A 14,498-nucleotide genomic window follows, 5' to 3' on the forward strand; every position below is an offset into this window, starting at 1 on the left:
CCAACTCTGGTTGTGCCCCTGGATGGGAGATGGTCACCAGAAAGACAAAGCCATGATTAGAAGTTTCATATGTTCAGTCCTTCACTTTCCATTCTCCAGAGAGTGGCTGGAAATTAACTTTAAAATAGAGGAATCCTATGTGAGAAAGCCTACATGAAATCCCAAGAGCAGGGGGTTTGAAGGGCTTTCAGTTTGGTGAACAAATTCATATATACCAAGAGAGGGATGGACCCCTACTCCACAGGGACAGAACCCACCCAGACCTCAACCTATGTATCTCTTCATCTGTCTGTCCATCTGTATCCTTTATCACATTCTTTACTCAACTAGTAAACATAAGTCTTCCCTGAGTTTTAGAAGTTGCTCTAGCAAGTACAGCAAAACCTGAAGAGGCAGCTTTCGGGAACTTCTGATTTATAGCCAAGGCATACAGAAGTTGAAGGTAATCTGGGGATCTACTGCCTGAAATTGACAGGTGAAGCCAGTGGCGGTCTCCTGGGACTGAGCCCTCAATCTGAGGGACCTGACAGTATATTCAGAAAGATACATAGTATCAGAATCAAGTTAAATTGTAAGACACCAGGGTAGTGCTGCAGAATTGCTTGTTGTGGAGAAAGACCCACACACACCTGGTGTTGAAACAAAGGAAAACTGTTTTGTTTTCTCTAAAACACCTAGGTTGTCTGATTTTTTCTTCTTCTTCCTCTCTTTGATGGGACACGGTGCAGGTGACCCAACATGTGCCACTTCAGGGTGTAGATTATTTCAACCTGAAGGTAAGGAAGTTCCAAAAGACTCAGAAAGAAACTTTGAACTTCTACCTAACTGCCTAAGAGAACAGAATATAGAGCCTGTTCCAGGAGGGAGATACCACTATAGACAACTATACAAATATAGTATACTATGAACTAGGTGTGCTAAACAGGGAGGAACTTAGCAAGGCCAGTTTGATGGAAGTCCTCTCTGTGTCCTATTCTCTCTAGATTGACCAGCAAACATTTGTTTAACAAACATTAAATCTCTACGTTTTCCTGTGAATTACTTTACTTCCCTTTGAAGTCCCAGACTCCAACCTCTTTTTCCTTAGTCCAGTATGATTTATAAATATACCTCACCTTGCCTTAGTATCTTTCAAATTTCTCATGCCTCTGTTAATTCTCCAGACATAGATATTAAACTTATTTTCTACTGTGAATATCTTATATCATTTAAATTGTTTGACTAGCCAAAAGAAATGAAAGGGGAAAAAGAAAAATACCACAAACCCTTTTTTGGTGGCAAGTATCACCCACCTGATTTCAAAAGAGGCCAACAGAGTCTATTAAAGGACATATTCTCTTAGTCAAAGAAAAGTCAGTTAGAAGGAAAGAATCAGGGGAAGATGTCAGGCAAGAGAGACCCAGTGATCTCAGCTGCCCCTTTCTCTGTAATCAGTGGGTTAGAGATGGATTGGTTCATGCCAGGATTTTTAGCTGAAGCTAAAAGAAGGGCTGAAATTAGGGTGAAGCAAGGGAGGCACCCATACTACAAATTCAAATCTCTCTCATCACAAGTTCCCTTGTACCCTAAACTCTTCTCTTGCCTCACCCTAGTTCCAGCCCTGGGGGCTTGGCTCTCTCTGTTATCACTGTGGAGGACTGGGTGATTTCCTTTTTGCTGTTTATTCAGAATAAGGCTATAACTTTTCAAAGAGAACTTAAGTTAAAAACTGGCAATAAAAAAAGAAAAAAAAAAAGCCCTGGAGAAAACATCTTTCAAAAACAGTCACTAGTCATTTAACCGATCTTAAAAACAAACATTTCCTGGAACTGAGAGAAAAGTGAAAAAGAAAGCAAAAGTCTGTTTTCTGTATTGGGCATTGACACAGAGTATGGGAGGTAAATGTGTGGTGAAATAAACTTGTTTTCAAATCTGATTTTATTCTATGGGATTGCTTTTACTCCTTCATTAATTTATACATTTACTGAAATCTTACCAGGTACAGAAAATCTGCTCACTCTGTGACAGAATCTGAGGTACAACAGACAGACTCTGTGAACTCTAGACCCAAAGCATGGCAATAGAGAAGATGGGCACTGACGCAAAGCCCAAAACAAGAATCACAAAAACACGCAGGTAACAGAAATACTCATAGGTGCAGGATAAACAGTGAGGGAACACTGCCACTAGACACTTCCCTTGATATTTCTTGTTCTGACAGATTTGATCATCAAACCAATTGTGTGCTGGGGACAAGAATTCATACGTGAACGTCCACTTCGGGCCAAGCACTGGGTAAGATTAACCTACCTCATTTTATCCTCATTAATATTCTGCAAGTGGATGGTGCTACTGATGCAAATTCATTCCACTGCTCAATGGCTCCTCATTACTTAGGTCACCCTCTCCACACTCATAAGCAAATATACCTAGGAACTGCTGGATCCTGGACTCCAACTAATGGCTGACATTGAAACTCTGGCCTACTAGAAAACACTTTCATTCTTATCCTAAAAGTAGGAAAAGGGAAGTCTTATGGGAAGGGTACCATTCCAGCCCTTCTTATCCCTTCCTTGTGTCTCATGTCACTCACTGAAATAGCTGCTAATATTCTCACACATAACTGAAGACCCAGGCTCAAACAGACCAATCATTTTCTTGTTCAATCATGACATTTTGTTCATCCATATGGTTCATGCATTACGTGTGGGATACAAAGACGAATAAGCCAGATCCCCCACAACCTGGAGGAACACAGGGAGGGGGGAGGTCTGCGGTTGGGGGAGACGTGAGTGGACAAGCACAGTGAGAGAGCAGCGCACTGACAGGAGCGTCGGCAGTGGGGTCAGCGCTCTGGGCGCACACCCGGCCAGCTCAGTGAGGTCCCGGCAGGGGAGACGCACAGGTGCCCTGGGGGTGGAAGGGGAAACATGAGATGGCGTGGGGAGACTTTCTAGAGGTCCTGAGAAAAATGAATATGAGGTTCCCCTCCAAGAAGACATGTGCAGACATATACAGCTTGAAACAGAGAACAATGAAGCAGCCAGTACTGTTTACAAGCAAAATCATGATGAATTAAATCATGGGGTAAGATGATAATCAATGAAACAAAATGCTTTACATGAGATATGTAAGGGAAAACAGATTTTTAACATTATTCAAAATCTTTGCTTCCCTTGTAGCTGTCAACGAATCTGTCTGCAATGCAGACGATCTAGGTTCAATTCCTTGCTTTGGAAGATCCTCTGGACAAGGAAATGGCAACCCACTCCAGTATTCTTGCCTGGAGAACCCCATGGACAGAGGAGCCTGGCAGGCTACAGTCCATGGGGTTGCAAAAGTCAGACATGACTTAGCAACTAAACTACTACAAAAGCTCTAATATAAAATTAGAGAACAGTAAAATTCTCTTTCTCACTATAAACACACAGTATGCTTTTAAGAATTTAGCTCATGGTAGTGTTGAATCATCCACATCAGCTAATACAATTTTGAAACTTTGTTAAATTTCAAATCAATCACACAGCTAGAACAGTAAAGAAGTTAAAGCAAGTTCCCTGAGGAAGACATTCTAATGTGCCCTTGTTTCTTTTCTGAAATTCTTTCCCTATCCTGTTTCTCCCATGTTCTTTATCTGGTGCTCACTCCAGGCCACCATAAATAAACATGCACACACACCACTCCCCCCGAACATTAGTCTTCTGTTTGCAATAACCTTATCACCCAGGAATCACAATGTAAACACAATTATAATTCACAATTATCTAATCATAATTATATAAATAAATATAAATCACAATTATAAATGAATGAACAAATAAATAAATGAGAAGGATTCCTTAAAATCAGCTGATCTTATAAAAGAGGGGGAAAAAAAAAAACTAAAGTGAAACCAGTTTTTCACTTCCTGCTTGCCCTTTTACCACAGAAGGAGCTGAAGTCTAGGCTGCAGACTTCAATAAGCAAACTGCCAGACTCTGGGAAGGAACCTGCTCTGCTTTCTCGCTCATCTCTCTGGAGCAAACTGAAGATAGGAGCTTGGCCTCAAGGAGACAGGTAAGTGAAGGAAAAGGAGAGAAATGGGTAGACAGAGAGATACAACGACATACTCAGAGACTAAAATAAAAACAGAAATAGACGGAAATGGGAATAGAGACAGTCAGAGATCAAGGCAGATTAAGGCATGATGAGAACACAAATATGAATCTAACATTCTCATTGTTCCAGTAAACAATTCCAAATCTAAGGGGAAGGGAGTACATTATCAAGAGACAAACAGTTTGGTAACTTCTATCATCAAATAAAAATAAATCATTATCTACAAGACAGTGATTGTAGCACAGATCAGCTCAGAAGACAAACTGTCATTCAGAATCCCCATCAATATGAAGCCACTTCCCAGGGTGGAGTTCCAGTGCTCCATTCTGTGTTGTTTCTTTAGTTGCCTGGAAGCAAGTAGATTCTAGGTGAATTTTTGTTAAGACGGTTGCAACATTTTGTAACATCAGAGGCCCCATAGAATGACCAATATGAGTCCAATATGGTGATTCCTTTCCCACTGGTAGCTAATTTTATTTCTTGATCTCTGTTTCTGAATCTTTTAAGTATCTTGAAAAGAAGCATCTGAATGAAGAACAAGCATCACATTAACAGCTAAATATTCAAAGATCACTAGATAAGATTATTATTCAGGGCATCAAACCTGAACATGTATCTCCCCAGAAATTCAAATCATCTTTCTCATTACAATGTATCAATATTCAGGTATCCATGCTCTTAATAATCCTTATACCTATGCTTTAGGTATAATGTTTGACTGATGATTTAAGTACCCAGTCACTGTTCTGTGTACCTATTTTGAATATGAAATACTAAAACAAGAGCATCAGGGTGATATCAATAATGTACCTCAATATTTTTTTCCATATACTGTATGTCCACATTGATTTGCAGCCCTCAAAGCTGTAGAAACAGCGTTATTAGAAGAGCTAAAGTGTGCACCTTAGTTCACTAGACCAGCCCTACACTCTCCATGTAACAAAGAGGGAAGAGAATTTAGATTGTCTGAGATTATGGAATAGTGTGCTTGAGGTGATGTCACTTTCAGAACTTAACCTTTAAAATCAAGGCAAACATAGCTGTTTCTTTTATAACATATTATCATAAATGTGACCCTGGGATTATTCAGAAATATGAAAAACATAAGGAATTGATAAGGAAGCTCAGATTGTTTGGGGGAGAAATAGGGAAAGTTGTAGGAGAAAAAAGAGCATGTGTTGTATTTGTAATCAAGCTCATTAACCTTAGCTCCCCTCTCTTTCACCATCTTAGGTCCCCAAACTGCAGAGCCAGGGTATCCACACCACACTGAGGAGCCACAGGGGGAGGAAAAAGAGCTCCTGCTCTGAAAGCTGCCATGGGACTCTGGGACCCACTCCCAGAGGGAAGCTTTCTAGAACAGGGACACGAGATGGACAGAAATCAGCACCATGGAAACTGGGCAGATAAATCCAACTTTGAACATATCTTAAGAAGTCTGTCAGTGAAGCATATTTCTAAAACTCACTTTCCTCTATTGTGTCATATATTTTGACATTTCACTAGTTTCCATTGACTTCTACAAGGTCCACAGAATTTTAATAGTAAAGAGGTACTAAAGCATGTCACAAAACTATCATCTGATCTTAAATGGTCCTTCAGAGGCATATATTATAACATAGCTACAAATATTTTTATCAGATGCCAGTAAAGCCTAAAGGTCTGAAGACAGATCCTGATGCTACCACCAGGAAGCAGATACCCTGATGTGGGATGTAGCATAGAATCTTCCATCAGGCCTCACTGATTCTCCTCATATTTAGAAAACAAAGAATAGAGGAGTTTCTGATGAGGTACAGAGCCCAAGCACCAGAGAACCTGGAAGACAGAGTAGCTGAAGTTCTTGGGATCTGCACTGGGCTCCATTTCTCAAGTCAAAATTCCCCAAGACTGCACCCTTCCCTGCAAGTGAGACAACACTCTTACCTGAGGTGGTTAAATGCCAGCTGCCTGACCACATGGACAACCCTGGGGATTGTTTGAGGGTCAAGGAAGATGCAGTCGAAAACTAGAAGGAAGATGGGACTTTTTCAGCCGTATCCAATAGGTTTGATTTTGCTAAGCAATGTTACAAGTCTGAGGGGTCTGACCAAGGTCTGTTAGGACTCCTTCTGTCCCTCAGTTCCTCTACAGGTCTGCTCTGGAAATGCAATACTTGCTGACAGAGCCAACTGAATCCTTATGACTTGGAGAGCTTCTACGGAACAAGAGTATAGCTTTCCTGTTTTTATACCTGTGGAAAATTAAAAGAAACTGCTTCTGTCACATAGCTCCTCAAGTAAAAGTTTCATCTATCTATTGTGCATTAGTCAGACAGAGTTCATGGGTACTGATGCTCAGAATTTTATTTACTCTTGCTGGGATCTGGGAGAAAAGATGAAAGCAGTGAGAATCGGGAGGAAGTAGATATTAGAAGGGCTGCTCCAAGGAGACCCTGCAATGACTGACCTCACTGTCCCTGGGGTCATGATGGAGCCAGCTCCTGTCCTGGGAGAGGCTGCTCAGTTTCCTCATCCCATGATCCCACTCTCTGTGTTCTACCCCTGTGTTTAGAGGGACTTAGCCTAGCCTCTCAGCTGAAATGGCCTTCCCCGGAAAGGCTGGTCCAGGAAACAGGATGGTAATGAATCCCTTTGGGCCTGTTTCCTGGTCCTGTATCCCTGCACTCTTCTCTCACTAAATGAGCTTGGAGGCCCTGGGTTTCTATGTCACCTAAGGGAGGCACCGATGGCCCATTTCCAAATTACCAACTGAAATGAACAGGAAGAAAAGACCCTTTCGTGGTCAATCAGTCCTCTGCCCCAGATTTAAGGTGGGTTTTGAGGCACCTGTGGGACGTTGCTTCCCACCTCCATCCCCCTGGCCTCATTTATCATCTTCTTAGCCTGGACTATTTAATTCAATATGACTGTGCTCTGTGGAGTCTCTAATTACCAAGTCTTCCCTCCTTGACCTTTGGCATCTGTTTTGTCCTGTCCATACGTACGTGTGTTTGGTGTTATATTGTTTGCCACAAGTGACATTTGAAGAGAAAGTGTGCAACTTCGTAAACATTGAGCAGGGACAATAAAAAAAAAAAAAAAGTTATCCAGACAGTACTGAATATGGAGAATATCAGTGTTACTGAAAATCTTTTAAATTCTCTCAAAGAAACAAGTCAGATTTCCCACTGATAAAGACAGAAGATAGTGGAGTTTTCACTGAAGTTATAGGACAAGAGAGAAATACCTTCAAAAGTGCTGAGGGAACATAACTGTCCCCACCGAGAGTTTTATGCATAGATAAAGCATCAGTAGAGAGTGACAAAAAATTACAAACAAAACTATAAGGCTTTACCACCAAAGATGCCTGAATATAATAATTTCATCAAGAAGGAAGGTGATGCCTAGGGGCATATATATATTACAGGGAGCGATGATGAACACAGTAATTGACTCGACAAATCATCTGGCAAGTTTAATTGACAGAATAAATGCAATTGAATTTCAAAACTATAACACTGAACTCTTGACAGAAAGCAATATGGCAGGGGACTTTTTCTATTGGTACTTAAAGAAGGTTGTAGAAGCAGGATATTAAAAGCTTCATATCCTTTTGTTTACAATTATCTTTTCCTATTTTTTTTCAGTTTTACTAAGGTACAGTTTTCATACAGTTAAATTCACCTTTTGTAGTATATACTGCTGCAAGTTTTCATAAATGTATACTTGTTGTTCAGTCACTAAGTTGTATCTGACTCTTTTGGGACCCCATGGACTACACTTGCCAGGTTTCTCTGTTCAGGGGACTTCCCAAGCAAGAATACTACAGTGGGTTGCCATTTCCTTCTCCAGGGCTTTTCTTGACCCAGAGATCAACCCACATCTCCTGCAATGGCCGATTCTTTGCCACTGAGCTACCAAGGAATCCCATATATAGTATTCAGCCACCACCATAATGCAGATATAGAAGTTGTATCAACCTCCCAAATTCTCTGGTGTCCTTTGGTAATTATATCCTGCCCTCCACCAATCCTCCGCCAACTCTCTGATCTGTTTACCATTGCTACTATTTTTATTTTTTTGCCTTTTCAGCATGTCATATGAATGGTTTCAGACACTTTGAGTATAGCTCCTTTCACTTAGCATAATATATTTTAGATTCATCCAAATTCTGCTGATTATCAGAAGCCTATTCTCACTTATTGCTGAGTAGTGTTCATTTGTATGGACGTATCATAGCTTGCTTATCTATTCATCAAAGACATTTGTGTGTTCTTTCTGATTTTGTTGTTTGTGTAAAAAGCCATTACAAACATTCAGGTGCAGATTTTCAAGTGAACATAAACTGTTACTCATGTGGTTAAATATCTTTCAGTGAACTTGCTCAGTTTTTTGGTAAGTGTGTTTTTAAGGAATTATCTTCCATAGTGACTGAGCCATTTTCATTTCCAATTTTATTTTCATTTTACATTCTATTAAATTGCAAAATATAAGCTCTTTAAGTTGTTACTCAAAATGAGGGAATTATTGCCTCAACCCTTAAACCTCACATCTTTCCAATAAGCATTTTAGAATAGCAATCAGAGCAGGAAAAGAAGTAAAAGGAATACAGATAGGAAAAGAAAAAGTGAAACTCTAACTGTTTGCAGATGACATGATCCTCTATATAGAAAACACTAAAGACTCTACCAGAAAATTACTAGAGCTAATTAGTAAAGTTGCAGGATATAAAATTAACACACAGAAATCCCTTGCATTCCTATACACTAACAATGAGAAAACAGAAAGAGAAATTAAGGAAACAATATTATTCACCATTGCAACAAAAGAATAAAATACTTAGGAATATATCTACCTAAAGAAACAAGAGACCTATACATAGAAAACTATAAAACACTGATGAAAGAATTCAAAGAGGACACAAACAGAGAAATATACCGTGTTCATGGATTGGAAGAATCAATATTGTCAAAATGGCTATACTACCCAAAGCAATCTATAGATTCAATGCAAGCCCTATCAAGCTACCAACGGTCTTTCACGAACTAGAACAAATAATTTTACAATTTGTATGGAAATACAGAAAACCTCGAATAGCCAAAGTAATCTTGAGAAAGAAGAATGGAACTGGAGGAATCAACCTGCCTAATTTCAGACTATACTACAAAACCACAGTCATCAAGACAATATGGTACTGGCACACAGACAGAAATATAGATCAATGGAACAGAATAGAAAGCCCAGAGATAAATCCACAAACCTATGGACACCTTATCTTCGACAAAGGAGGCAAGGATATACAATGGAAAAAAGACAACCTCTTTACCAAGTGGTGCTGGGAAAACTGGTCAACCACTTGTAAAAGAATGAAACTAGAACACTTTCTAATACCATACACAAAAATAAACTCAAAATGGATTAAAGATCTAAATGTAAGACCAGAAACTATAAAACTCCTAGAGGAAAACATAGGCAAAACACTCTCCGACATAAACCACAGCAGGATCCTCTATGTCCCACCTCCCAGAATATTGGAAATAAAAGCAAAAATAACAAATGGGACCTAATGAAACTTAAAAGCCTTTGCACAACAAAGGAAACTATAAGTAAGATGAAAAGACAGCCCTCAGAATGGGAGAAAATAATAGCAAACAAAGCAACAGACAAAGGATTAATCTCAAAAATATACAAGCAACTCCTAAAGCTCAATTCCAGAAAAATAAATGACCCAATCAAAAAATGGGCCAAAGAACTAAACAGACATTTCTCCAAAGAAGACATACAGATAATTAACAAACACATGAAAAGATGTTCAACATCACTCATTATCAGAGAAATGCAAATCAAAACCACAATGAGGTACCATTACACACCAGTCAGGATGGCTGCTATCCAAAAGTCTACAAGCAATAAATGCTGGAGAGGGTGTGGAGAAAAGGGAACCCTCTTACACTGTTGGTGGGAATGCAAACTAGTACAGCCGCTATGGAGAACAGTGTGGAGACTTCTTAAAAAACTGGAAATAGAACTGCCATATGACCCAGCAATCCCACTTCTGGGCATACACACCAAGGAAACCAGATCTGAAAGAGACACATGCACCCCAATGTTCATCACAGCACTGTTTATAATAGCCAGGACATGGAAGCAACCTAGATGCCCATCAGCAGATGAATGGATAAGGAAGCTGTGGTACATATACACCATGGAATATTACTCAGCCATTAAAAAGAATTCATTTGAATCAGTTCTAATGAGATGGATGAAACTGGAGCCCATTATACAGAGTGAAGTAAGCCAGAAAGATAAAGACCATTATAGTATACTAACACATATATATGGAATTTAGAAAGATGGTAATGATAACCCTATACGCAAATCAGAAAAAGAGACACATGTGTACAGAACAGAATTTTGGACTCTGTGGGAGAAGGCGAGGGTGGGATGTTTCGAGAGAACACCATCGAAACATGTATATTATCTAGGGTGAAACAGATCACCAGCCCAGGTTGGATGCATGAGAAAGTACTCGGGCCTGGTGCACTGGGAAAACCCAGAGGGATCGGATACAGAGGGAGGTGGGAGGGGGAGATCGGGATGGGGAATACATGTAACTCCATGGCTGATTCATGTCAATGTATGACAAAAACCACTACAATATTGTAAAGTAATTAGCCTCCAAGTAATAAAAATAAATGAAAAAAAAAAGAAAGAAAATAAAAAAGGAGTTTTGGAAAATGAGCAGAATTTTTTATGCCTGTAAGAAGGAGTGCAATTCCAGAGAGAAAATCATGTAGGAACACATAAACTGAGTATAAGACTAAAAACATTAATAACAATGGAATTCTGTATAGTTAGCAGTGTTGGAAGTTCCTACAAATTGTTCAAAATTTTTCTGAGACATGTAGATTATAAATATTTGTTATATCTTCTATGGAATTTAATTTTTAATCTCTAAAGTCTTTTTATGGTCATTGGTTATCATGGGTAATTAAAGTTCACTTTTACCATTTTATAAAATATACAAACTATATTTTCTTTGTCAGATGATGAATCATAAACCTGTTTAATTGACAACCACAACTGCAATGCTCTGGGTATGGAGTGGAAGGGAACCTGATTACAGTGCATGTGTCCTGAATAGTAGGAAAGGACCTGAAGCTATACATACAGTTAGGTCCTAAACCCATAGTTTCTGGTAAGATGATTTGCTCTGAGAAATGGAGTAGTAACTGGAGGGAAGAGTATGACTTCAAAGAAGAGTTCTTTAAGATGGGGGTTACTGGAGCAAGTGTGTAAACTTTAGCAATATTTCTGTAAAGAGACGCTGTGGAGCAGAAGCAGATAATTCTAATACCTATTTCTTTGAGTAGTAAGAGAACTTGGCTCAAGAGCACTTAGTGTAGTGTTTGGTCTCTCACGGCCACTTTTTAAATTTTAACAATGAAAAATAACTCAGCCATTTAAAAACGAGTGAAATTCTGCCATTTGTAGCAATATGGATTGTCCTGGAGAGTATGATGGGCTCTTCCAAAGATAAAAACACTACGTGCAGCTATGCTAGTCAAGCTGGTAGTGGAAGATGACGAAGTTCTATGTAACTACTCCCCCTTTCCCTGCGATGTATGATGCAAGTCATAAGCAGAGAGTCAAGGTGTGAAATGGTATTTTTAGGGAATAACAAACAAATTCTATTGGGTGAGGCAATGGGATACTATATTCCTGGGAGTTAAGACTGAATACTGCAAAAAGATAGCATTTCCAAATCAATGTATGAGTTAAATACAATCACAACAATATACCAGTGGGGTTTTTTGGACAGTTAGCAGATGATTCAAAAATTCATCAGGAAGAATAAACCGATGATAAACCCTAAGAAAAGTTTGTTGAGGAAAAATGGAAACAGAGACTCTTTATTGACCAGTGGAACTAGAGAACAGGAGCAAAAGCATTCTCTACTGCTAGAGTTACAGGACAGCATGTAGTCAAGCAACTATAAATACAGCAACAGTAATAATAAACACATGCTATGGAAAGGTGATTAAGAATACTAGTAAGAAAACCAGCTATTTAGAAACAGAACTTAAAGCTCATCATTCATCATATACCTATATAAACTGCAGATTAAAAAGTCCAATGTCACTTACAAAATTATTAAGCAAATCTAAAAGAAATTTGAAAATATTTTCTGAACAAAGAATGGGAAATGTAAGGATCTACAAACAGCTACAAAACAAACCTCATTAGATGAAGCAAAATAAGTAATATAAATGAAAACAGCTGTTACATTTTCATTAATATGTTTAATAAATAAGCAAAGCAAGTTCAAATGATAAGACAGCTCCATAAAGTGTACAATAAACAGGCACTTCCAGCTCAACATTATGACAGGATGGAAAGGGTTTCTAAATTACTTGTTAGCAATCTGGCTCTTTATAACAAGAATTTAAAAGAAGTTTCTTGGCTTGCACCCCACTATTTCCACTTCTACAATTTGACATAACATAATATATACCCTTATGTAGGAAAATTTGGAGAGACAAAATTAAGTGTAAGGAAATCCTAAATATATTATAGCAGATTGATATGATGACATTATGTAGTCATTTGAAATGAAGTTTTATTAAGAATATTTACTAGTTAGTCATGTAATAGTTAGCATGGTTTACACAGAAGGCAATGGCAGCCCACTCCAGTACTCTTGCCTGGAAAATCCCATGGGTTTTCCAGGAGGAGCCTGGTAGGCTGCAGTCCATGGGGTCTCCAAGAGTCGGACACAATTGAGAGACTTCACTTTCACTTTTCACTTTGATGCATTGCAGAAAGAAACGGGTAACCCACTCCAGTGTTCTTGCCTGGAGAATCCCAGGGACGGCGAAGCCTGGTGGGCTGCCGTCTATGGGGTCGCATGGAGTCGGACACGGCTGAGGCAACTTAGCAGCAGCAGCAACAGCAGCATGGTTTAAGCACTTTGCCAAGCTCTGGTCTAAGTGCCTTATCATCTTATTCAAGATTCCCTAAAACATCATGAAATCATCATGAGTTCTATTAATATCACTGCTTTTCAGATGAGCAAACTGAGAAACATGTGGTTTAATTTAGTGTTCAAAGATGCACAGACGATAAAAGGGCTCAACACTCTCTCTCTCCCTGCTACTGTCTCTCTTTACCCCTACACTATAATGTTCCTTCTTCACAGGAAGAAGTTCACCAAATCTTAAACAACAACAAAGAAAGAACCTTAACCAAAATGTACAAAACTATTCAGTAAAATACATATATGAAAAAGCAAAAAATAGAAAACTTAAGTGATTTTGGCTTCTTTATCAAGTTTCAAGTTTTCTGTTTTTATGATGAACATGGATTAGTTCCATAGATTATTATATTTGTATTATCATTTATCTTAACAGATGCAGCAATCTAAGACAGTTTTTATGAAGAAAGAAAGTTTTTCTGAGTTTTAACAAAGCATTGCCTCAAAAATAATCTCAACTATGTGAGACAAGGTATTTTTGGAGCTTCTCAACTGGACAGATTTTAGTTCCCAGTTTTTGTTATAAATCTTCCCACACTGAAACATTGAATGATAAAAATAAAGCATATCTAAACTAATAGATATGCTTCCCTGGTAGCTGAGATGGTAAAGAATTTGCCTGCCAACGTGGGAGACCTGGGTTCAACACCTGGGTCGGGAAGATCTACTGAAGAAGGGAATGGCAACCCACTCCAGTATTCCTGCTTGGAGAATTCCATGGACAGAGAAAACTAGAGGGCTACAGTCCATGGGATTGCAAAGAGTCAGACACGACTGAGCGACTAAATTTCATTCTAAGCTAATAGAAAGTGAATTATATTTGGTAGTCTTCCTTTCCTGTGGACATAGACATATACATATACTTACCATGCAATTATTTTGATGTTTCAAAATAGGTCTGTATGTATGTAAATTATATATATATTTTTTTAAATCAAGCAAATACACATCACATGTCTCTCACTGCTATTGTATCTCCAGTTTTCACTTGTAATCTGAGAATTTCCACATTCTATTTTATTCATTTCTATAATTTTAATTTCAGGCAGTATAAAAAATACCATTTAGCTTTTTTTTATCTCAACATAAGGGCTTCCCTGGTGGCTCTGATGGTATAGAATCCACCTGCAATGTGGGAGACTCGGGCTCGATTCCTGGGTCAGGAATATCCCCAGGAGAAGGGAATGGCAACCCACTCCAGTATTCTTGCCTGGTGAATCCCATGGGTAGAGGAGCCTGGCGGGGTACAGTCCATGCGATTGCAAAGAGTCAGACATGACAGAGTGACTAACAATTTCACTTTAATACTTTCCACATAAGTATTTATACAAATACAGTCACAAATTGATTATTCTTTCCAACTAATTGCTTGAACAACCATCTGCCTAACAAGACAAGAAGCCCAA

The 14,498-nt window shown here is 38.8% G+C and overlaps 1 protein-coding gene across 1 annotated transcript in view; it reads left to right on the forward strand.

Annotated features, from left to right (window-relative positions):
• The first annotated feature begins 2,200 nt into the window (after positions 1–2,200).
• The window catches only part of LOC122694965 (interferon-induced very large GTPase 1-like), a 1,416,129-nt gene continuing 1,403,831 nt past the window's right edge, over positions 2,201–14,498 (forward strand). The window contains exon 1 of the mRNA XM_043904384.1: positions 2,201–2,274. The gene's annotated coding sequence lies outside the window, so the exon portion shown is untranslated. The remainder of the gene's footprint in view (positions 2,275–14,498) is intronic.

The sequence above is a fragment of the Cervus elaphus genome, chromosome 1 (assembly GCF_910594005.1).
Source record: "Cervus elaphus chromosome 1, mCerEla1.1, whole genome shotgun sequence".
Taxonomy (NCBI): Eukaryota; Metazoa; Chordata; class Mammalia; order Artiodactyla; family Cervidae; genus Cervus; species Cervus elaphus.